We start from the raw sequence: 26,801 nt of genomic DNA, 5'->3' as shown, positions 1-26,801 counted from the left end.
GATTTAGACCATCCATTTCATTTATACACTACAAAAATAATACTACAGATTTTCCTGATCAAACCCAAAACCCATCTCATCAGTTCTTGTAGGACAGGGTGATGCTTTAGCTCACATGCTAAATTATACTTATTTAAAAAATAGCACTGTAAGATAACTTGGTTTTATGGTTTCAGATATATTCTTGGGGTTAGAAATATATTTTTGGGTTGGATATATACTGTTGGGTTCAAATACTATTTATTATGTTTTTCGAGCTAAACAATTCCCTCCTCAGCAAGCCCCATTTCAGTCAGTATGACTGTTCATTGGTAACACACTACTCAGTATGAGCACAAGCAGCAAAATTCAGCTGATCTGCTGTTCTGGGGTGGAAAAGAAGCAGAAAACAACATTTTCAACTCTTTTCATCACTATAGTTGCAGGATTTCTTCCTTATCCTAAATTGTCTCTGACTTTACTAATTGAACATTTTTAATCTTCCCTATTTTTAATGTTATCCTCTACTTTCCTACCCACATTCTTCTTTTCAGAAGAAAATTCTCTTCACTGATTCCCTCTGCAGAAAACCGCTTCATGCTAACAATCTGTTCCTAAACACTTGCCTGAAGGATACATTTGGCATATGAAATATTTGGAAAAAAAAAAAAACAAAAAAACCAAAAAAACAAACAAAAAAAAACCCCAGCAATATTGTGCAGCTAGAATACCTTTGCCAAATATAAATAATGTCATCTGCTGTATTGGGTGTGCGTGCCCAGGTGCCGGCGGGTGGGGCCTGCAGGCCTGAGCTCTCTGAGGCGAGGCTGACATTGCCCTGTGCCGGTTCCAGGCCCTCAGCGAAGGTGGCGGCACCCACCTCCTTAAAAGTGCATTTAAGGAAGGGTAAAAATGCCACGCTGGAGTCTGAGAAGCACCAGGATTCGAGGAGGAGGAGGAAAGGGGTGCTCCAGGTGCTGGGGCAGAGACTCCCCCGTGTCCTGTGGGGAGAGGCTGGAGCAGGCGGACATTTCCTGAGGGACCAGTGCCCCACAGAGGACCCAGGCTGGAGCGGGCTCTCCCCACAGGGACCGCGGCCTGTGGGGAGGGCAGAGGCTGGTGCAAAGGAACTGCCAAGGACTGACCACAGCCTCCTGAGACCCTCGTTGTGAGGAATCAGGAACCAAGGATTGGTTCTGCAAGGCACAGGAAACTAAAAGATTATTAAGTGAATAAATAAAAACTGAGCAAAACGAGACCTTGATTTCTGACCTATTGCATGTTTCAGCTTCTTTTTCAACATCAAACAGATCTGAATTGTATGGGGGACACATGGCCCACTCAGAACTTCTTTACGGAGTCCGTAGGACCCCTGAACTAGCACTGAAGAATTGTACCAATGTCGGTGAAACCACTGATGGTGAAGAGCTGGAATGCTGGAACCACTCTGAGTTAGTCTGCTCTGGAAAATCTATATACCTACCTCAAATCCAGCAGAACCTTTAACAGTTTAATCATTGCATACACGATTTCCTGGGACCCAACACTGTTCTCTCTCTTTATCTGCAATATTTGATTTGAATACTCACCTACCTCTTAATATAGTATTTTTCCTTTTGTGAATTGTATCTCACTTTAATACTTTTGGCCTACAGAACTGCCTCTTACTAGCCCCCTTCATAGTACACATCAGCTGCCATAGTCACCTGCAGCCATTTGCAGTTTAGTAGCATTTGTACATTTCATTAGAGCGCTATTTCTTCTCTGTCTTCCAGATGCTAAATAGGCTGGACCAAACACTAATGCCTTCGGTAACCAATTCAACAAGTTCCTTGCACTCAATAGACTATTGTTTGTAATATCACAGCCTTTGCTCACAATCTGTCAGCCTAATTTCAACCCACATAGCAATGTCATTAAACAAGACAGCAGTTTTGGTACAAAGAAGCCTAGAACTGTAAGAACAAATCATTTCCTCACTTTAAGAGATGCTTTGTAGAAAACTGATAACACCACTGAAAAACACTTTTTAGTGTCCAAGAAAGGATATAAACATCCCAACGTTAATCTCATAAACAAAGTTAGCAATTTTACGTATTGCTTTCACACTGTTGTATCCGGAAATAGATTTATTCTAATGAGTGAGAATTATATTCCAATACTGCAGGTAAAACAGTGAAATGCATTACAAACTCTGAAACAGGAATTAAAACATAGATTACGCTATTCCATTTAGCCATTACCTTGTTTTAATATTTTAACATTGAAGATAAACTTGTTTTTTCTTAAGTACAAACAACTTCTAAGCTGCTTTTATTTTTTAATACCTCTAGAAGTTTCCATAACATTTCTCTTTTTTTTTTTCTTTTTTTTTGTTAAATGTATATCAAGAGAGAAAACTGTTTAATGAATAGTTCAACAGTAAGTTCCTCCTATGCCACTGGAATCTCTGTGCAATTATGCAATATAGACAAGACACTGCTTTGCAGTAGCTGAGGTGGAGAGTTTCTGTGCTGAAATTATGATAAATTTAAGAGAAAGCTAAATAGCACCAATGTATGTAATGTAATGTATCTACCAATAGTTTTCAGTCTTGATACAACTACATTAAGATCCTTCCCATGCACTGTTTTTATTCTGCCTACCTTGCAAATCTCCTAATTTCTGCTATCGGTAAGAGAATCTGTTCAAAATCATATTTTTAAGCACATTCTTTTAAAATCAAAGAAAAAAGTCTCACACTACAAAAAGATCAGCTTTGTTTTGCATGCTTTGCCCACATGAAATCATTACCACTTCATTCAATAAATACAGAAGTTGAATCCATGAGATTATACAAGATTTTTTAAAGTGTCATCACTCCGTAATTTGTTATTAGCGTTATATTTGGGGGTTAACATTATAAAACACAAGATATTAATAACATTATTTAAGGTATATGTAAAATTAATGAACTGATTAAACAATGTGATCTGCAGGGAAAAAAGCCCAACATTATGAGCAGTAAGATCTGAACTTATTGGCATTCAAAGACTTTTTTTTTTTAATTCTTTTTTTACAGTTTGGGTACACGTCTGGTTGCCAAATGACCTTCTGACTATATCTTAAAAGTAAAATAAGCAATTTATTAGAGTAGCCAGCACTTTACAAAACATTATGGATTTTTTCTTCTCCTATGAACTCCAAAATTAGTTGCGGGTGGTTTTTTTCCATTATTATTTTACTTTACAGAAATACTGGCACAGATCTTTTTAAACTGATGGGAAGATGTGAACAAATCAAATTCCCAAATGTCTATAAACTGACTTTCACTTAGCCTTGGGGTTTGTTTTTAAGACATGCTCAATTTTCAGTCACAGCTCCGTTCAATACTTTTAGCATACTGACAAAAGAAGAGACATACTTTTCTTTAATCATTCAAGCTGAAATTCTTAATTATATTTGCTTAAATTGCTTTACAGAGCAATGTTTAGTGCAATACTTTCAAAATGTGAACAGTGAAAGGGGCCAATAGCATGTTTCAAGTTTCTTTAAAAGTCAGGAAAAAAGCCCAATGTTACTATTTTATTAATCATGCAACATACACTTAGTCCTCATAAAATATTAACGTATATTGCTTCCTACATCAATAAAAAGTGTACTTTACACGAAGAAAGAAAACCTGCTTAAGAAAATGCTAGCTAAACTTACTAAGCTTTCTAAAAATTATCATAAAAATGCTAGAAAAGAAAATACAGATATGGTAAGCAATCCGAAAATCTTCTTAAACCACACATTGTGCTTTCCTACAGAGAATTTTAAGATGAAAAATAGACCTTGAGGGTCTTAGACAAGCCTGAGGCAATATAAAGAAAAAGGTCAAACACTCTGCTAAAAAGGACCGTTATCTTCAGAACAACAACTTATCAGCCAGCTTGCAGCCCTGCTTATTTACAGTTATTGGTCCCAGAGGAAGTGCACTTCAGCGCAGGGCGCGATTACTTTGTAATGAGTTTGCCAGAAATGGTAAAGGAAACTAATTTGTAACAATGTGCTGTTCCCTGCACATGAACTTTCTCAGACACTTTTTTTGTCCAGCAATGAATAACTAACTTCAGCCTCCCTAATAAGCAGTGAAAGCAGAAGTGCACTAAAAACGACTGAGTCGCAGGCATGAATGTGCTGAAATATCAGTGATTATCCCTCTCAGCTGTCCATTACAGTACTCATGATGACCACCAATTCCCCTGTGGTGGATATATAGAATGCAGGTTTCAGGGGGTGGATTTGCACATGAAAATTAACACCATTTGGAAGAAAATAGCCTGCACCTGTCACAGATTAGCAACAAAAGGTCAAATGCCTCCTTTTACACCTAGAGCACTTGCATATTGTATGCCTTGCTTATAGGAGCCTAATTCTAGTTTCTTAATTCAGAAAAGTGAGCACCATGGTGAACTGAGGAGAAAAAAGAATTAAATCTTGGCTAAAAGCTATCAATAAATCTATTGATCAAGATACATATGAATGGAAGTAGCTGGGGCAATCTCTGTCTCTAAAAGAGGTAGTTTTTCAAAAGAGAATTACACAAAGTGCTCTTCTGTTTTTGTCAATACGCTGCCAGGTTCTGAAATACTATTTTTCATCCACACAATAAAAATCTTGTCAAGTAAGCAATAGAAAATCACTAATACACTTGCAGCTGCATTTCAATCTATACAAATTCTTTAAACAAAAACAACCAAGGAACAGATTGGAATATACATCATTTTCACCAGTTGAACCCATGATCAAGTCCAAGATAGCCAAACAGTATTAATCTATATTTTCATGCAACTTTATTTTTCACAAAATAAGGTGAAATATAGAGTATGGAGAACCCTCAATGGAATTCATCCTTAAAGATTACAAAACACATTGAGATGATAATACAAAGACATTTTATTGATACATTTTAAATGGAACAGGAGCTACAGGGACTGAGATCTGTAAAAACTTCTCGAGTGAAAGATTAGATATCTTCTGAGAGGAGTGAATCTAAGAATATCAGTTGCAAATTCCCACTGGCTTTATAGTCTTTGTCTGTGAAAAGAATTTATAAAAAACAGTTTGGTGAGAAGTCCTAAACAACTTCTAAATAGCATTTGATTTTTAAATAGGAAAAAATCTAATGAAATAGTGATGTTCTCCAAAAACCTGTGACTGTTTTTGCATCATCTCCTAGACTCTTGTCCAAAGTATATCTCGAATCAAGATTCCTGAAACTGCAAAGCACATGATTTGAATAAAAAGACAGTATCATAAAAAACATGTATGCAACACCTTGTAAATTAAAGTATACTTTAAATTATTAATATTGCACATTTTACACTCTGCAATACAGAGTAATATCTACACCGCTACAGTTAAATCAATGTTTGAGAAAAAAAAATGCAATACCCTTCAACAATATCGTATTCTTTTAAGAACCTGATGTTTCACTTAAAACAACAGCAATGCTCATGACTCAGCTTCCAGTCAAAATCCAAATCACCTTTGAAAAATGTTCAAGACTATCAAATAGGCAAAGCATTTCAAAAGTACATAGCTTGAGAAGCTGGATACTTCAGACTTGTATTTTTAGTCTCTTTTATATCCTCCCTCCTCAATTAAGCAAGTCGAAATTGCTGTGTTTCCATTATGTTTTAAGTTTTTATCAATAGTGACATCCAAAGGACAGTAATTCGGTATCTTTTGTGAAAAAGACTGTACAGGAACAATGACTATCTTAGCTCTTAGTAGCAATTGGTAAAAGGCCAACTCCCATCACTGGAAAGGGTAAACTGAGATGTACATATTAATGACTAACTTTTAGAGGCTGAGCAATTCTGATTGAGCTTTTATTGTAATTAGACAATGTGATAAAATCTAATTGTGACTGACACCACATGCAAATTAAAGCTTTTACACTTTTCTTGTTTATCTATGAATATAGCATTAAAATAAATTGTATTGATCTTTTGGGTGGTACAAGAGTTATGGGTCTCCCTTTGTTTGCTTGTTTCACTACCAAATGATTCAGCAACAATATGGAGAAGAGCAGTGAATCCAAAACTTATAAATGTTCCTATCCTTTCCAACTATCCTATTTCTTTCGGTGTAACAATATTGATTTTAATGGTGCTGCTCCTAATTCATAACAATGAGAGCACAATCTGATTTTCTACACCTTTTCAGGATCACAGTCTGAGTTCCACTCTTTCCACTATTTTTCCTCACAAGTGGTGTAAGAAAGGTGCACAAGACCCATTTCCTAAGGGCATTCTGCCCATGGTATCCAGGATCAGTTACTGTTTTTCAGTGGTCCCAAACAAGTGTAATGAATAAATCTGTAATTCCTTTGTATTGAGTTAAATTGCAGAAATATTAATGAACAGTGTGGCCTAGACTAAAACACCCACAGGACTTTTATAAATTAAAACTTTTATCTGAATTAGAGTAGGAGGCAGAATTTATCACCCACAGCAGCTAATCTGAATCATTAGATTGAAAGACAGTTGTGGGACTAGCCTCTGAATGAAGGGAAAAAGGTACAATGCCATTTTTAAACAAGCCAAAGAACTGTCTTCCACACAGAAAATTAAGGGAACTGGAAATCTTTAAGAAAGAACTTGCAGCTACTGGTGGATGAAAAGCTGAACATGGATTGCAATGTGCACTCGCAGCCCAGAAGGCCAACTGCATTCCTGGACTGCACCAATAGAAGCCTGGCCAACGAGGTGAGGGCTGTGATCCTGCGCTTCTGTTCCACTCTGGTGAGACCCCACCTGCAGTGCTGTGTCCAGCTCTGGGGCCCCCAAAATAATAACATGAACCTGTTGGAGTTGGTGCAGAGAAGGCCATGAAGATGATCAGAGGGACGGAACACCTCTCCTGTGAGGACAAGCCCTCACTTAAAGAAGGCTTATGAGAAAGATGGGGACAAACTGTTTAGCAGGGCCTGTTGGAAAAGGAAAGAGGCATAAACCAGCTAAAATTTATTAGTTGAATATAAAAGACAAGAAAGCCGAGGAGGTTACACTGTGATTTATTTTTTTTCTCATGTTTTAGTAGTCTGGACAGTACCAGCAATGGATAGTTTTAAGATGAGTTTTTCCTTTCAGAAAAAAATACTTTTCTTGGTCACTGGTGTTTGAGTGCTGTTTGGGAGAGAGGGGAGGGGGAATAGAGGGGTTAAAATTTTTGACCGATATTTTTAAGGCTCCTCCTGCAATAAGGATACTATTACAGATTTCACAGTACAAATAATTTTAAAGTTCTAGCATGTGTTAATCCCTAAGGGCACCTACTTACGTCACTTGCAACTTTCTTTTTAAAGACGATTCAGAAGAGTAAGCACTAATATTTAGAAAGACAACACAAACAGCTAGCAGAACTGGAACATTTTCTCTCTTCTTGTGTTCATTAAAAGGAGCAGTCTTAACGGTGATCCCAGTCTAGAGCACAATGAAAAACAGCAACAAGTAATGCTAAAGATTTAGTTATCATTATTGCTCAAAAACCACCACAAGCAAAATAGCACAATATACCAGCAACAGATATCCCCCCAACACACTGCAAATACCATTGTGTAAACAGCAGGCTTACATATGTATAAAGAAATTATATAATAAAATCTTGCTGAAGGAATTCAATACTTTTGATCAAATAAGCCTGATATTTAATCACTTGCAGCCAAAGAGCCTTATTTCAAAATTACCTTTATCAATAAATACTGATGTTTTCTGTTAAAGGACCTAAAAACCTGAAGCTGTAAAGAATAAAATGTCAATGCTCACTGTGTAGGGAAATTGGAAAGGGTGGATAAAATGGAGTCAGTCTCTTGACTCCTCCTGCATCTGTGAGATTCTTACAAATTACAAAAATATCAATAGAGCCCAAGACTGCAGGACAAATTCTCCAAAGTCACAAAATCATGTAAACACAGAAACTGGGAGCAGTAAAGTAGCAATGCATCAACTTAGTAGGGAATGTCAAGAATGTTTAAAAATCAGAGGCCCATGCCCTAAGATGGCCATTGCACACCCACTACGCCAAAACCAACAAATCCCCAGAAAAACAGTAGACTGCTGATTTCTCTGCTCCCTCTTTACAAATTCCCCAAAGGCCTCCAATGACAGATGGGCAGTTATTTATCCATGGCAGTGAACCTTTGTTAAAGGAAAATCAGAATACAAAGAGGTTTTGCATTAGTGTCACGAAACTCAGCTTTCTTTAACAAAGTACACGCTACCAAAATGGGTATCTCACGACTGTGCATGTATCATATCTTTCAAAGCAAAGCTCTTAAAGGAAAAGCATTTGGGGAAATTTCTGTTTGGAAGTCACTTAGCATATAATGGGTGCTATCCTAAATAAATAATTAATACGTTAATAAATAAATTATAACAACGTCTGCAGCCTTAACCACGGAAGGAACCACCGAGGCAGATCGGGGAATGTGAACTACAGAGCCACAGTGGGATGTACCATTATTGCTGTGTGGCAGGGAGAAACCTATCTCTAAATACCTACTTTGTGAGGGCCTGATGCTCAACGTACAGCACTGAAATCTGTCGCTACCTATAGCCTCTAATGTAAGACATTCTCAGATTTACCTGCTGCCTAGGCAACACAGGTGTGCAAGCAAAAAATTACAAATGGTTAAAAATGTTAAAAGCTGCATATTTTTTATTCCTAAGTACATTACAGTAGCCCTACTTACGTAATGCTTCCTGCTCAATATAGTCATCATTTTGCAGAGACCCTAAGAATTCTTGCAATTCAAAAGGCAAAACAGGTTTTTCATCCTGCAAGTGAGGCTATTCCAGTTGATTTATTACTGTACAGTAATGCTGTAATTCTGCATTTGGCCTAGTTTGGTGCCTGATACACGGAATCGCCATTTTTCCAGGGCAATCCTTCCATATTATAACTACAAACTGCCACTTGAGGAAAATTAATTGATGGAAACCTCAATCAGTTTGGAGACTTATAGTTAACTTATATTCTCAAGGACATCTCCAAAGTCACCAAAGCTGTAAATACTTTTTTGTTATTAAAAAGTATTAATGGAAAGGCTCCAGGTATTGTCTTACAAAATAATCTTGCTTTTTGACATAGATCCTGAATAAAAAACTTCTTTAACTAATAAATTACTTATTTTATAGCTAAAAAATTTCCTTCTGTATCTTAAAACAAAAATTTCCTTGAAGACTGGTACTGTAAGGATAGACTTTTAGCACAAATACTGGATCTGAATATTATCTGTCCTATACAAGGCTTTTGCAGAAGAAACAGTCTTATTTTAGTTTATTATGAAACTGAATTTGGTTCTCTATGCCATTATCAATCTAGTCACAAAAACAGTTTGGGGGCTAGAAATGTTATTCTCATTCAATACATTAATCCCATTATTTCATTGCCTAGGAGTGAAATCTTATAATATAATCTCCATGATAAAATTTACAGACAGACTTTCATGCAGCCTAGGTACATTTTTAGCCATTTCATCAGATTAGACTGATACACAGCTTCACTGTTCATTTACTCCTCTGCTGTAGTTCCTAGACTGACGTGGTTTTGTAGAACAAGGTGATTTCCGTATTTTTCTCTTTATTATACAGCATTTTGATCCTTCTCCAGGTAATGGAACTTGTTCCTGTGTTTTCACTTATGTGATTTTCTGACTCCTGCATCTTGCTATTTTCCTTTCCTCCAGTCACCAGCCTATTCTGGAAGCCCTCCTTGACTTCCAGTCAATAATTATAAAATGCCAATACTGTTTATATCCCAGCTTTACTCCAATGTACTATATATAATGATGTAGCACCAAGGAACTGCATTATATTGGTTTGTTTTTATAATACTGATATAATTTATAGCAGGTCTTCTTAACTGTAGCCACATGGATGTAACAGAAAACCGCTTACCCTCATTTATCTTTGTTTAGTTAAAGCTTAAATTAGACCTTAAAAAACTATCTAGTTGATGTTATTTTTTCAATCAGAAGTGATAATTTAAATATTGACATTTTAGACGGCACCAACATGTTTTTGTCTAACTACGGTTAGAATATTTTATTATATCTGAATGTCTGTCTTAATTTTGTGAGGGTTTTTTCATTTTGCCAAATCCAGAAGCATTTCCTTTTATTTCAAAGTATTTCTATGTTTGTAGTAAATTAAACATTAATCTTTCTCTGCAAATGTCAAGTGATATTTAAATGTTTTTCTGGCAGATAAATGATTATTAATATTAATGCAATAAAATCACAGCTCTTTGTCCTTTCTTTGATATTTAAGAAAAAATTAAGAATGTCAAAACAGTTCTGCAAAAAGAGAATTCATTGGTCTACCATCCACTCTTCATTAGCCTGAGAGGTAAAAAATTACTGATCTTGTGAGACAATGTGTTTATAGAATCAGAAAGGGTTGAAAATGAATTACTCTATCAGTGGTAGAGTGTGTATCACTTCAATGTGAAAATGCCTTGTTAAAGTTCATTTTAATTTAAAGCCCCCTTTTTGTCATTCAAAAAGCTTTAGCACAATGAAAGAGTCTTTGTCACTTTCATAATTAGCCCTTCTTGCACTAAATGAGAATAAAATCTGATCAGAAGTCCATACAGGCAAGGTCATAAATCAAACAGAAAAGCACCATGAACAGTCCTGTAAGATGTCCAAAGGCACACACAGCTTGGAATTAAAGCACTGTACTCAGGATCCACTCCCAGAAACACAGCACACACACAGAAAAGCCCCAATAATATCTGTTTGACAGGCTAAATTTATCTCCATATTCTGTAGCCCTATAAACACATTTTGCCGTTTAGATACAAAAGCAATTTCAGCACCAAGGACAATTCAGGAAAGCAAACAGCTGTTAAAGTACTACCCTTACCGTTCCCCAACCAAAGTCAAATTAATTTAACTTAATGCTCTCATTTCGAACTCTGGCAGTGGGGAGAAAAAAAAAAGAAAAAAAAAAAAAGAAAAAAAAAACCAAAACAAACAACAAAACAAAACAACCCAGCCATATATGATAATTGTCATAAAGCAGGAACAAAAATTGTAGTACCAGATAAAACTCCTTAGGAAACCAAGTTTAAGTGAGCATGCAGCCCAGCTCAAACCCAAACTGGATTTTATTCAGCTTATTTTCAGTTTCAGATGAAAGTAAAAAGATATTTTGAAAGAGGTAATAAAATTCTCAACCTTGGACAGCTATGGAGAGAGTGACAGCACATCACTCTCTCTACTCAGGGATCATCAGAATACCAACAGGAATCCAAGCCATCAACATATTATTTTACTCCCCAGGTTAACACAAAGTGAGGATTTCATCAGCAGATGCCTAAAACATGGGGAGAGTGGAGGGCAAGGAGAGGGCAAGGTAAGAAGTCAAGGGGAAGACTGATATAAAGAGGCAGTGGGCAATGAAAATATGTATTCTAGAACAGATGTACTTTTTACAATTCGATGTATTATGTTAACATTAAATGCTAATTGGCCGAGAGTTAGTTGTAAAATAGCTACATCCATACAAACAGGAATTCTTATGAAAACACATATTTATATCCATAAAGTACACATACATGTGTAGACATTTGGATATATTTCTACCTTCAAATACATCACTATGTACATTTAAAATGTGCAACTACCCTTTATGACCTTTTGTTTTCTAACAGTGCTTTCTCTGCAGAAGCAAGCTGCAAGTCATGTCTCCAGCCACATAAACGCCAAACTACTTTCAAGGTAATGACTTGGTTGGATGGTGGCGGCGGTTATATGTCTGTTATATGTTCCCAAAATTTCTGCTTACATTAATTATAAAATGTTCACAAGTAATTCAATTCCACATATTTAGGAGACATAAAAAAATTGGTCTGCTAAGCAACAGACTGAAGAGCACTAGTGTAATAAAAAGAGAGTAATGTCTTTTCTCCATCCTCATACAGTCTCACACTTCAGTTCACTAACAATAAACTTCTCAAGTTGGTTAAAAGGTAGTGAGGACACAAGCAAGTGTCCTCTTGGATGCGGCCACCCGCGCTTGAGTCACAAAAGACATTTAATTTGCCTTGTCTATCACACATACAGGTATCTAAAAAGTCCAAATTGCCAACTACTGTAGAAGCAAACCAAGCCTGGGCACCGTAACGAGGGCATGCAGGTAATTAAAGAAAGAAAATGGATTTAAGATGGATGGGATGAGAATCTGAGTCAGATATATTATTGAAATTGAACTGCCTAGATCTTTTTCTTATAAGTGAGTACTCCAAGAAGCCAATAAAGCTTTTAAACAAAAAGCAGGGGTTTTTTTACTATATAATAAACTAGATTAATTGGCTTTTGAATAAAGAAAACTCAAAATGACTAAGTAAGAAGGAATAAAAATCAAAACAGATCTCCCCTGCCCACTGTGCCCTTGCAGGGAGATAGTACTGTTCCCACAATTGCCTTTAGTTTCCTACTCAGTGAACTTTCTAGAATTGCAACAAATTCTAGATAGCCTCCACTGCATCCCCTGGAAAATACTGTCACCTCTGTGGCCAACCTGTATCTGTTCCTTGTGTTTCTCAACAGTTCCACAGTTTCCAGGTGCTCCATCCTCCCTGCTTGCTGCACCCTCACCCTCTCTCTCCTGCCCATGACACTTTGCAGATACTCTGAAAGCATCTCACTTCCGAGAAGGCTCAGCAGCTCTCAATGGAGGATGATATTTACCCTCCCTCTACATGGTTCCAGTTTGCTCTGTCATTCCCCTTTTGACAGGGCACAAATGAAACAAGTAACACCTCTTTCAATGGGTTCAACTTCATCAAATCAACATTGTAAAAGACACCTCCAAACTTCCTCTCTGACTCTCCCTAACATCTCCAGATTCTTACATAGTATATATCCACATGGGGACAATTCAAGTGCTACAGTCAGTCAAATAACTCATAATACCAGATAGATCCTTCTCAGCATGCCCTTAGTATTCAGCTCCTTCACACCTCCTCATGAAAGAGAGAGAGGATACCAAAGGAGAGCCTTTGTAACCAAGGATTTCAGATCTTCCGTTTTCCCCCACGCCAACAAAATTTCATACTTTCTCTCTTACTTTTGCTGCTACTTTCACCTTTATCTTCAACACACAAAACCCAGAGGAAACTATGACTTTAAAAGTTCTATGAAATACAACTATTATTTTAAGTCCCGTTTCTTCTTACCCAAATGCTGCCACTACAGTGGGAAAAAGACCCAGCACTTCTGCCAATATAACCAATGCCTTTCTGACTGTCAAACCTGGGAATTACTAGAACTGAAACATCCTAAAGAAACAGTTTTTTGTATTGCAGCTATATTAGCAGGCAATTAATGGGAGCCAGAGAACTCAGAGAGGCGTGGAATGGTATAAGACATGGAGACAGGAGAAGGACAACAACCATGAAATAAGGGCAAGTAAGTTCCTTCTAGCCAGGCTAGTAGGAAACCCAGAGCTTCTGAAAGAGGGAGCATGGCCTCACAATTCATAGGCATGTTTTCAGCTTCTCTCTCTGAGTCTTTCCATCATACTGCAGGTCTGATCTCCAACCTTCTGCTAAAAAAGAGAGAGATAGCACTTGGTCTTACAGATATTAGTTTGTTCCTAATGGGGAGGCACATAAGCTTAACTCTTCAGCAGGTTTTCACCTGAAGTGCTTTGATCTATGTAATGTTTATTCTGTATTAAAAAAGCAATCGTAAGACAAAAGCAGACCAATTATTCTCATATTACTCATGTCTATATATAGACTGAAGTACAGGGTATAGTCAGAAGCATATTTGAGTCAATAAGCTATTTGCAAAACCTTGGATGGTGAGTTAAGTGGGAGGTTTGGGCTATATAAAGGCATGGTCTGCAGAGATGCTCCTATAATAATAAACAAAGTCAATGACATTGCATACTGACTTTTTCTGCTCTTCTAGTAGTTCTTTGACATCCAGAAGTTTCTACCCTAGCAAGAAGCCCTGTTAAGCTTGATTTAGCATTCTAATTAAGTGATTAAAATTGAATTTTCTTTTATTTGACTGTATCTCCAAATTTACTCTCACAGGGTCTGTGTTTGCTAGGTCCGTATTTGTCCAAAAAGCCAGATAAAATAAATAAAAAAAAAGAAAGATGTACATTTTCAAAACAGACAAAATTTTCTTACAAGTTATTTCATAAGGCTGGAAAATGAATCAGTATTTTTAAAACCATTGGTACTTAAATCACAATACAGTGATTGTTGAGCTGATTTATTGTTTCTTGTGGACATGAGGTGACCTTGGTCAATTATATAGTTCAAATGTGCCTTTTGAGTCTTCAAAAGCAGTGACAGGCACACACATTTAGCATCACTATTTCTATTCAAAATTAGTCTTACTGGATTTCTAAAGAGTGGTGCCACTTTACCCCTATTTATGTAAGAACCCAAAAAGGTATCAAACCTTTTCAATTAAAAATAACAACAAAACCCACTACTTTTGTTACATACTGTATTGTACTTCTAATAGTACACCCTGTCAATTAATCCATAGCAAGGTCATTTAATACCAAAATCTAATCTTAAAAATAATTCTTTGTTCTCATATAAGAAGCTGCTGGGGTAATAATGTAAGTCCTTTAGCACATAAAAAATATCAACTATGAGATTAAAGGGTTAATTAAAATTACTTCTTTAAATACATCCAAGGTTAATTTCAATTTTGAGTTTGAATCTATACACAAGCACTTTACAACACATTCATTATGACATACAAAAATCTTTTCCTCTATTAAATGCATTAGAAAGATTTATTACATTATGAAACATTATGCAAGCAATTGCATAACAAAACAATTATCACCTTAAGAAGTAAGAAATTATTTGTGGTTCCTAATTTTAATATTCCAGCTCTTTAACTTTTATAACATGTATTTCTTTTATTTATTTCCTTAGAAATAAAAATGTGGATATTTAATATATTAGTAGAACAATTTTTAAATGTTACTATCAAAGGTGAAAAACTTCTAAATAAAAGATATATTAACACGTCACTAGTTTTAACCAAATAGACATAATTTTTCAAAAGCCAATCTTCAAAACAAGGAACTTATAAAATCTTTGTCTTCATTTTCATGCTTTTACCATACTGACTTTACCTCTGTGACTGAAAGATGACTTTCTGTCATACTGCTGATGTGCAAGTCAGCAACAGAAGGACCTTTTCCTTTTGAACATCTCAGTCTCACAAGAAAAATGGCAGCCCCACTGTCCACTCTAAAGATGGAAATAGTTTATAATTTAGGACTTGCAGTTAAAAGTAAAAAGACTGAACAGGTGGGCAGCTTCCTAGTGGGTTCAGGTGTTGTAAACATAAATTTATAAATAAAAATATTTATTTTACATATAAGAATATAATAGAGGGTACCAGGAAACAGGCACAATTTGATTTTTTTAAAAAAACTAACTTTTTGTGATCAGAAAATTGATTTTGTTAAGTGCATACAAAACTTCACTTGCATAAAACAATTCTATACACGTTGAGGGATTTGGCCACTGCAGAACCAGGCACTACACAGTCACATGGATGTTAGTGTCATTCTTTTTTCCCCCTTATCTCTAATTAGTTATGCATTTGCTTGCTGTATCTTACTGCTTATAAGGCCTAGAACCCAACTTGAAAGAGAACACACCTTACTTAGCCTGAACACACTCCATTAAAATTGTGTGGTCCAAGGTAGCACCGTCTGTGCATCATACTACACAACAATTACATTGGCCGGTGCTCTTACAGGGAACTGAGTTCTCCACATTCCTCTGCAAAGCATTTGACATAATGATACCCAAACCATATTAGGAATTTATTTTTTTTGCTATCACCTGGCAAGCAATAATAAAAATGGAGTAATGATTGGTTAATATTTTTTTTTTGCTCTATTACATCAAAACAAAATTATTTTATATGACTAAAACATGTTATTTAAGAATACTAATAATAAATAAGTTGGGTTTTTTTGGTTAAATGTTCTTGGTCTTGAAATCATTCTGCAAGGTTTGAAATAATTCACAAACTATATCTTTCAAATCTAGCATCCACAGTAAAATCACACTGGATTGCACTAACCAGCCTATACTTAATTTTCTCCACATTTTCTAATTCATACACTTTGGAATTTTATTTTGTTAAAATATGCTAGCGTATATTTGCCATCACTATGAGGCCACATAGACAACAAAGACTAAACCATCATTATCAAATTATAGTCATACAACTTTCTGATTTCAGTATTCTTTCTTTCTCATATGAATCAACAATTTAACATATGTCTTCCATTTATTATTATCAGTTAACAAAGCTTGTTACAGTAGTCTCAAAGCACACAGCATTGCTTATCTCCTCATCTAGGTTAAATCAACCAAAACTGAACAGGTTGCAAAAGATAATGCTTGTTCTCCCTACTCTTTCTTTACTCAGCTGGTTCATTCTTCATTAGTCTGAGTCAGTGGAGATAACCTAACACAATTTTTCTAATAGTATTTAAGTTTTCCTGTATTACTGAAATAATATCAGTTATTGTTACGTTATATCTGAAATATTATCTCTTATTCCTAATATCTGTTGAAGCGTGGCAGACTCTAAAACAGCATCCCTACAAAGGAAAGTCCATCTTATCCACCGTGATTCAGGATGACATACTTTGTTCAATTTTAAAGAGTAATCAAAGGTGTGGGCTTAAATCCAATTAGTGTACTTCAAAGCAGATAATGTCAAAATGCTTCAAACGGTGATTCTACTGTATAACACTGTGAGCCTCCTATTTCTGAACTATAAAATGAAAACAAAAGCACCTTGTAAAGCACATGGTGATCTCCTGCAGCAAGAGATTATAAGCATAAGCTATTATTAACTAAGATAATATTCTAAAGAGAAAATAAAATTAGAGGTCTTGGAAGTCATGTATTCACTTTCTAACAAGTGTCTAGATGTCATAATGACTGTTACACTACAGATATATTGGGCAGACATTTTTAATTGAACTTGATTGTAATCAGTAAGAATTCTTATTTTCATGCCATCTAATCAGCTACCTTTCTTCTACCATTCACTGTTACTGACTTCTGGCCCACTGAATAACAGAACATTTTCCAAATTGCCACACGACTATTAACTCATAGAAAGTTCCACAAGCTTATGATCTGACCCAAAGCCCACAGAAATCATAGTTTTGCAGAAATTTTTCCACTGATTTCTGCCCTGGACCAAGCACTGAAGATTTGGCATCTGTCAACATAGATCCCCTGTGCTTGAGAAAAGATTTAAAATGCACAGTTGAAGTTTTTGGTAAAAAATGTTTCCTGTCCAAAAGAACACGCAGAGCGATTAAGGACAAATCATCACCAAACATCATGACAACAGTTCCAGTCTCAGTTCCTTTAAACAAAAAAAAAAAATTTTTTTTACAAAGAGGAAGAATTTTGGAAAGACGGATTTAAGAAAATCTTTCAAGGAAGAACAGTAAGGATATTTGCAGAGGAAATCATGTGAAAATGGGAACCTATGACTGAAATAAAAGGGAAAAAAAATTACTGATGAAAATGCAAATATGAGGGAAGGAAATAAATGGATCACTAAATCCAAAAGGATAAAGAAGAGCACACAGATGGGAATAATGAAAAACAAAACAGATGCTAATGGAAGGTCTATAACAGAGAGTCCTAGAGATGAGGATAACAAGGTTTAATTTGATATAGCATTCAATGTACAGGGTGAAGAAGTGGGGCTCAACATTCTCTCAACATACAAAAGATACTTCAGTAATAACATTTACAAAAATGCAGACAGGAAAAAAGAAATAACAGGCAGGATAACATTGTGATAATCAAGTAAGAGGATGACAAGTGTTTGGGATGAGTGAGAATGGATCAGTCCTAAAGCTACTGAAAGAGAAGAACCACGGGAAATACATGCAATAATAACCAAAAGTCAAACTTCAACCTGCTATCTTCTTCTATTTTTCAGATGAAAGCATAAATTAATTGTGGCATTTCTGTTCCATTCCTTGTCTTAACTTTACTGTTTAGTAAGAAGTACATCTACAATGCATTTCAGTGGAGCAAGGGCATCATCACACACCACCTTACCCAGCTCAGACACAAATTAGTTAGCTCTGGTATTCTGACAGCAATGTACCTGTAACACCACAAAACTCAGAGTGAATTGACCATCTCAGGATTTATCCAGTCTCAAGAGATTTTGGGCTGCGCTGACATTGCTGTGCAACCTAATCTGGGGTACCTACACAAGTGGCAGTCAGCTCAGGGGCAGGTATATGTGCATCTATATGATCGCTAGAATATTCAAGATACTCCATGCTACAATGTAACAGCAATATGAAAGATATATATAAAGCATTATATAAATGAAATTTAAGTAAATAAAAACTGCAAATAAGAAGAAAGACAAAAAGGGAACACAATGTCAAAAAAATTATTAGTCAATCATTACGAAACTCACTGTGAACATAATTTCCTAAGCTGCCCGCCAAAATGCTGAAAGAAAATTAGAAAATACATCTAGATACATTTATTCTTTAGCACTTCATATTTTTATTGGTCGAATATAATAGTAACCCTTAATATATTATGGTAATTTGCCTTCACATCATGTTATTGTAGTAGATCCCAGAATTCCAGTAGCTGTCTGAAGAACATACAGTGATAATACATAGTTTGTTCCCAGTTTGTTAGCAGAAATACAAACACTAAATCAAAATTAGCATGCTAAAGGCCGAACCTAGAAGGCAATTAGGTTACTAAAAAGAATCAATAAATGCAAAACAAAGCTCTGGATATATACCAAACAATGCATTTCCCACCTAATAACTTGTATCCAAATTTCTGTTAGGCTGAGCAAAATCTTCTAAAACATTTTCTCCTAAAATCAGGTAGTATCAATCTGATAATAAAAAGACTTTTAGTTGGAGCAGAAACACCTCTTCTGAAGTATGTTTTTCAACCAGTATTCTTTCAAAAGTATAGGCCATTGTGTATTTCAGAGTGTTTTGTCTCTTCTTGCATTACAGCAGCAGCTCAAACAAGCAAAGATCTTAATTTGGCATATTAACTTTGGAACAGCAAGCCATTGAGAATTTTAAAATAATTTAGAGAACAACAAGAAGAACAGAATCTATCTGATGTGTATTCTAACTTCAGGGGAAGGAAAAAAAAAAGAAAAAGAAAAAAGTGGTAGTCTTCTAAGTGATTTCTAAAGGATCTCTGGGTCCACCAGCCCTGCTCAGAGCAAGGTCAGCAAGAGGAGGTTTCTCCATACTCCATCTACTCTCCATGGATGGAGACTCCACAGCCTCTCCGGGCAGTGTCTTCAACTCACTAAAAAAAAAAAAAAAGAAACCAAAAAGAACCCCAAAATTGATCATGCAAAGGTATTTATTTATGTGGAGGTGAGAGGCAAGTAAAATAAATATTGCCTGCACAGTTAGTGCTGCCCAAGCCATGTACTGAGCAAACCAGCAGCACCAGGTGTTGTACATCACACAGTGGCAGACGCAGCGCTGTGCAACACAACCAACAGCCCTTTGAGTGTGGGATCTGATACAAACATTTCAAATGTATTTTCTCTGCTTCAGTCCCCTTCCTTCTCTTTCCTTACTCTTTATAGCATCACTATTTGATCAAATCTAGTAGACATAAAACAAGACATGAAATTTCCTAAATTTCATTCATCATTTGGTTCATATGAAACTGATGCAAAGCACTCTTAACATTTCTCAGCCATTTTGCACCCATTTCACACAGCTGAAATTTACTACAAAAGGTGCTAGGCAGCCCAAACCCATGTCTTTTGTGCTGCTGTCTTCTGCAAAACAGGGATAATATTACAGGTTATTGAACTAACTGAACAAAATACTACTATTTAGTCTGGCAGAATATTTCAACCTTCTCCCAGATGAAAATTAAGCCTTTCCAATACCTCTTGGCTGCAAAATATTTACTGTTCTGATGCCACTTTGTCTTTTATTCTGAGTACAGCCGTTCCTTCAGATAATCTATATAGCACCATCTGCATAAGCAGAGTAAAGAACACTTTTCAATTTTTTCTAGTTCCTAATGGCTGCCGTTTAAAAAGACAGAGGTTAAAGATATAAACAGGATGGTGAAGGCAGAGAACTACTCTTGGGAAATAACAAGGAGAAGCATCCCTAACAAGATGAACAATGCCAAAATTTTGCTACTGGCACTGCCCTTCACTTAATTTTCCCTGGGTTTGAGAACTCAGCAAGATGAAATTTTGCAAGGGTGGTTGGCAGCTCTTTTTAATGCTCAAAATCAGATAAAAATCTAAGGTAAAGTTAAGGTCTGCACTGTACCCATCAGAAGTGATTGACCTGGACCTAGCAATCACTGAAAACTAACGATTCTCTATTTTAAGAAGCAATTATTCAAAGCAATTATTTCCTTAGTCAGTAACTGACGAATAGGTCACCTGTTACCTTATAGAGTAACTATAGATTTATTCAAATCCAAGGATTTTATATGAGAAGAATTTCACATCTCCTCATCAGTGACTTCCAATGCTGTTATAAAAAATTTTAGGTAAAGCACAAACTCAGCTGGATTTTTTTCTTCATACTTTCAACTGTCAGGGGCCTCTATTGTGCCACTATATATACATACCTCTATACATTCATGGGTGATTAACCAATGTCACATTCATGTTCATATTAACATGTGCAGTTTGAAATAAACACAGCTGCATTTATGTCAATGATTTTATATTCAAATATATCTGATTATGCTGAAATAAACACAGCTGCATTTATTTCAGTGATTGTACATTCAGATAAGGATATTTGTTCAGTGTAATGTAATGTTCCTTCACACTGGCAGGGACATTGCTATTCTTTCTTGTATTTCCCTCTATCATTTTTCCAGATGGAAAATTTTGAGCAGAGCCAGAAAAATGGAAACTGGAAAATTTGTCTCGGAACCTGGTATATAAGAAAATCCTTCTGCTTATTCTCAAAAATGACTTAAACATCTTTGTATAAAGTATTTCTGTTGTTGATTATTTTTTTAATTCCTTCTCTGTCAAAGAGCAAGCTTACAAAACTCCCACCAAAACCTGAAAGTCTGGTGGAAATGTAAGTACCAGGAACGTATAGTGCAAAATCTCAAGAATGGATCTGTATCGGGTATGTTTCTGGAAAGCTGTTGTTAATGTTAGCACAGCATCTTCAACCACTATCTTCCTAAGAAGAAGAAGAAGAATTAGTTTGAAGGAAAACAATAACTGTAAGATTTTCCTTCCTGTTATCTGATCAAATTAGAGTTTTACATGATGTTAATTTTGCCTTGAAACTATAACCTGTAAACTATTTCTAGAAAATAACAAAAGATTATCATATGTACTAAAAGTGATTAGCCATTTAACCAGATGTATCTATCAGGTGAGATCAAGGTCTACCCCAGTAACTGCCAGAAATGGATCCCTAAGAGAAGGGCATGGGAGCAAAGCAATCATTTGATGAAATCTCCTCATTATAATATCCCAATTTACAATGTACAGCTTATGAACCTTCTGAGCCAGAGACGGTGTCAGTGTTTAGTTTAGCTCTCAACTGATTTTTCTTCCTCGGTCAATTGCTTTTTTTGCTTGAAGGCCTGACACGTAAACTTTTAGCATCCACAACATCCTGCAGGAAGAAGCTCCACAGCTTAATTAAACAATATGTGAAGAACCATTCTCCTTTCAGCACATAAACTTCTAGTTTCATTTGACAGTCATGTGTTTTTGTACAAAGAGAACAGACAGGGAACCACTGTTTCATATTCATTGACATTTTGACTAAGAATCATGATTTAACAGATCTCTAATACATTCTTCCTCAGTTGTCTCCTGATTTCTAATCTATTTGGTTGTTCCTTACATAGAGGCTGTTGAAAATCTGTTGAAAATCTGCTCTGAAGTTACAATTATCCAATCTATGACATTTCTTCCATTTCCAGTTGCTTATTCTGGTCGCTCTCAGGTCAGTGAAACAGCACAGGTGTGGTGGTACACTAGCTGTGGAGATGCAAACGTGGTACGAGGCAGGAGGGAAAGGCTAGGTCTTGAAGAAGGTAGCATGATAATCAGAAGATAAACTGACTGTGAAAATTATAATCAGCACACTAACTACAATTAACATCCTAATTCTTTACTGATGCTATTATACTAATTCTTCTTGCATTGTCATTAGCTCTGTAAGTCATTAACATCTCTTTCCCACAAGTTAAGATACTTGACTGATGCTGTATTTGTTCGCTGGTATCGCATCAACACTAAGCACTCCCCCATTTGTAGAAATGTCTTCCATACTATATTCTGTTTAGATATTTAAAAGGTTAATATTTAGTTCCATTTGCAATGCTGACCTAGCAAGAAAGAAATTAATTTGGCATTACAGCAGTAACATCAATTTCCCATGTAACTTTAGTAATGCATTTACTGGAAAGAGATTAATATCAATTCCATAAATCATTCACATGCTTTTTCCGGAGTTTGAGACATCTGAGTAATGTCATATATGTTAACTGATATCACTTTGTGCATGCTACACCCATTAATCTATGCCTAGGGTCATCATTAAAAAACAAAAAAAAAATTAAAATCTATCTTCTGTTCTTGATTTTTTTGTGACTACTGACTTACAGTAGTCCAAAGGTATTGATACTCTGAAAGAATAAAACTGCTCTGATCTGGGAACAGACATTTTCAGAACAGGAAAACATTTGTTAAATTATCCCTACTGGTAGCAATAACCACTTAATATCTTTATATGAAATACAGCATAAATTACTGTCAAGAAATAAGGAAATAACTAAAATAAAGTGTTTCGTTAATCAGACACACCTTGATGCCACAAAAGTAGGCTAAAAACAGGCATCATTACTGATTACTGAAATAGTATATCAACTTTTGTTTCTTTTATTTCTACATTGCATATGAGCATTCCCATAGAAGAGAAAGCCAAAAGAGTCTACCTGACTTAGCAATCCTAGCTTTATGTGAAATATCATAACATAGGAAATCTGGAATAACAACTAGTTTTTGCTCCAAAGCACAGTTTAGTTTACTACCAAAAGTGGTTACACTGGAAGAAAGTAGTTTTAAACAGCTTTTGCACTTTTCATTTCTTTTAATGTGCCATTATTACATTTGCCTGTATTGCTTTAGTCCTGTTCTAGGATTTCATAGTAGTGCCAGTGAAATCACAGTGAAGAAGAGTATTTCTGTTCACCTAAATGTAAACACACGCAGGACCAGCTTGTTTTACCATTCTAGAAGCATACTGCAACTGTATATTAGATGGCCAAAATGCAACTATTTTCTAGGGTGGATTTCAGGTTTTCTTTGAACATAATGCTAACAGTATCCTCTTCTGTATTGGCTTAGTTTCCTTTTTTAAACTTTTTACAAATAAAAATGTCCGTTTCCAAAAATGTTTTGCAACTCAAATTTTACAGTATTTTATTAATCACAAGTAAGATTAATCTCACCTAATTTTGGCTGTCTAAAGTTACATGTCAAGTCTTAGCAACTAGGACATAGGCACCCCCGAAGGGCAATTCATCCTATATTATCTTTGCTTTTGTTCAAAAGATATCTTTCATGGTAAAGCTCAATGGCCTATTTCACGCCTATAAGTGGTTACAATGAGATCAGCGGAATTACAATCACTTACTGCAATTTTGAGTGTTGTGCAAAGTGTTTTATAAGTACATTATCCTATTTTTGAAATATAGAAAGATATTTAAAACCTTAACAAAAATGATATGAGGGTACTTCTCAGTCACATGAGATCTCTTACTACATTGCAAATTTTAACTCTTTCCAACTGATTAATATCATTTGCAATCCATCAGCACTGATTTTTTTTATCAGGTTTCTAATACAAAATACTTTTATAAACCTGCTGTAGGAAAATACAAACTAATGTTTGTCAATCATATTTACTGCAAGGTGGTGGTACATCAGTCAATACAATAATATGAGGTTTACAGTAATTGAGATTAAATCTAAAATTCTACAAAACTTTAATTACAACCTTTTGAACATAAACCACAATACACAAATTACCCAATCATAACATTTTTTCATTAAAAATAAGAATTCATCCAAAGGATAGAAGATTTAATGACTCTTGGCGGAGTTCCACTTTTTGGTTGAAATGAGAATAAAAGCAGACGGCAGCTTCATTTCTAATTTCAAGAAACACAGTATTTTTTAACATTTAAACAGCATTTTATTTGACTAACAAGCCAAAATATGTATTTTCTAAACCTTATAAAAAGCCCCTGTATTTAACAGTATGAATACTGAGATTTACGAACCTCTGTGAGCCAACACTGTTCCTTCAATCCTCAAAAGTAATTATAGAACAAGCAATTTGAGCCGCAAGCAGCAGAAACCATCAAGCTTCAGTTTTTTAACCATCCTCACAACATATCAGTCTACTACCTAACTCCAGCTTCCTCTCATGTCCCTAAGAGGGGACAGAAGGCGCTGTGGTTAATCCAGAGGTATGTACAGGCCAGAGTGACCTACCAATACATCCATGGTAACTTGCCAGCCAGGTGATACCAAACAAAAGGAACAATATTTGAATTTCCCTTTCATTTTTCTTCAATGAAGCCACAGCCGGCAGTGTCAAAATAAGTTTTTCAGATCCCGGTTCTCTACATCAAGAGCCTGGGGAAGCAAAAGCTATAGCAATTTTGAGTCCACCTCAAGGTGGACTTTGATGCAGCACTCTGATGGAGCCGTGAAGGTCTCTTGGGGCAAACAGAGAGATAAAATGAGAAAAAAGGTGTGGATACTTTTGTGAGCACAGGTATATTCTGAGGTCAGAGGAGCTTTGGTCCTGTAAAAGCACTATGAGCTCTGTGGTGAAGATGGTTGCTGCATGGAAGGCATTTCTTATAGACGTTTTGAAGGTATACTTCTGTAGCAGTTGTAGAAATACAGCCTGAATGCATGACAATGCAAGACAGGTTTCATAGCCTGCTAGAATAGGTGCTGACGAACTCTAGAAAGTCCAAGATGAGGTATCTTAAAGAGCAAGTCATCCATATCATCTGATGGCATCCTGTGGACTATCACAAGAATCCAATATGCTTGAGGTTTCTCCTGATTTATATGAGATGAGTGTTCAGGGAACCTGAACTCGAACTGCTTCAACACTCAGAGAATCTAGTCAATCACCAATGCTCTCACAGGACAGCATAAACTCAAATGTGTAGATTTCAACCTTTACACAAAAACAAATTAAAATGTCCATGACCAAGAGCTTCTGATATGTCATGATCCATTTCAGAGCTACAGGATAGCAGTAACTGTATTTCTAATAAAGCTCATTGTGTTCTGGCCTATTCAGCCATGCTTTGGAGCTAGGAAGTGATGTCACTGTCACCTGGCCTATTCAGCCATGCTTTGGAGCTAGGAAGAAAAGTGATGTCACTGTCACCTATATTTCTTTTCTCTGAATCCTGACATAAATGACATTTTTGCAGCCAACATAGGCAGTGGTCACATCCTTGAAGTTTCAATGCTTTGGGGCCACTGCCAAAATTCATCCTCCCTTTTGCAGAGCCAGAACATTAGACTGGCATTTTGCACAAAGGGTTGAACTGGCACTAGTGCCATAAAAGTATTGGTCTCTTTTTAATGATTGAGACATTTGCTTTATGTTTTCTTTGTCCACTTTGCAAAATACATGTGAAAGGCTTCGTGTATATCATGTAAAATTAATAAATTAAAAAATTGTTACCTCATGCAGAAGTAAAACTACTGCAGTTGCATAAGTTCCCAGAAAAAATAATAGTAGATTTTCCAGCAGTGGAGGTATCATCTGGTACAGGAAAAAATGACTAAGCAAATAAAAACAAATCTTAGCCACAACTCAGAAAAGGCTTCTGACTAAATTGATGCCATCAGAAATAACACACACCAAGCCAACACAAGACAAAAGGGGCAGCTGGCTAAACTGAACTTTAAAGTAATTTACATCCACACAACATAAAATGTCTGAAACACCAATTTCCCTTGAGTATAAGATGCCAGATTCCCTGAAGAACAGTTTTACAACAAAATTTGAACCTGACTCAATCAGAAAGGTCTTCTTTGTATAGCAAGACCAAATACAACCTTTTCCCCGAAGCACTATATTCTTCAAAAGTCCCAGTTTTGCCGGAACAGATAGGATAAGAGGTAAATGTTTGTACTGCACTGTATTGTTGCTAAACTGAAACTGTGTTAATAATTTAATGCATTAATGAATAATAGGAAAAGGATTTACATCTGACCAAATGTATACATTTCAGATGTGACATTTATTTCCTTTAAATTGGTTCTATGTTTAGATAACTGTGCTTCCATTTTTCCCTTCCCTGAAACTAACTCATGCTTTTTCTGAAACTTCACATTATCCAAAAATTATGTTGTGGTATGCAAGAAACCTGAATTTTCATCAGTTTCTTTTATGCTAATGATAAACTAAAGTAAAAAGTACATATTCTTAAATATTAATAAGGATACCAAGGAATATTCCAGTTAGAACACTAGGTTGAATTATGGGAAACACAAATTCAAATTCCTAACATACTTACAAAGTTGATAATTCCCTCTCTCCTTCACTCCTCTGTCTGTTATTTATAAGATAAAGGGTCCAACCACCATTCTTTGTTTTCAATAACTGTAGATATTTTACAGCAATGATTCTTTCACTAGTATTATATCCATTAAGGGTAAGTTAAGTGCAAGCTACAAA

The 26,801-nt window shown here is 35.8% G+C and overlaps 1 protein-coding gene across 1 annotated transcript in view; it reads right to left on the bottom strand.

Annotated features, from left to right (window-relative positions):
- The window catches only part of AGBL4 (ATP/GTP binding protein-like 4), a 961,744-nt gene that overhangs the window by 912,814 nt on the left and 22,129 nt on the right, over window positions 1-26,801 (bottom strand). The window lies entirely within an intron of this gene.

The sequence above is a fragment of the Calidris pugnax genome, unplaced genomic scaffold, assembly GCF_001431845.1.
Source record: "Calidris pugnax isolate Ruff unplaced genomic scaffold, ASM143184v1 scaffold18, whole genome shotgun sequence".
Lineage (NCBI taxonomy): Eukaryota > Metazoa > Chordata > Aves > Charadriiformes > Scolopacidae > Calidris > Calidris pugnax.
Note: the sequence above shows the minus strand (reverse complement) of the source record. Positions and strands in the feature narration are given on the sequence as shown.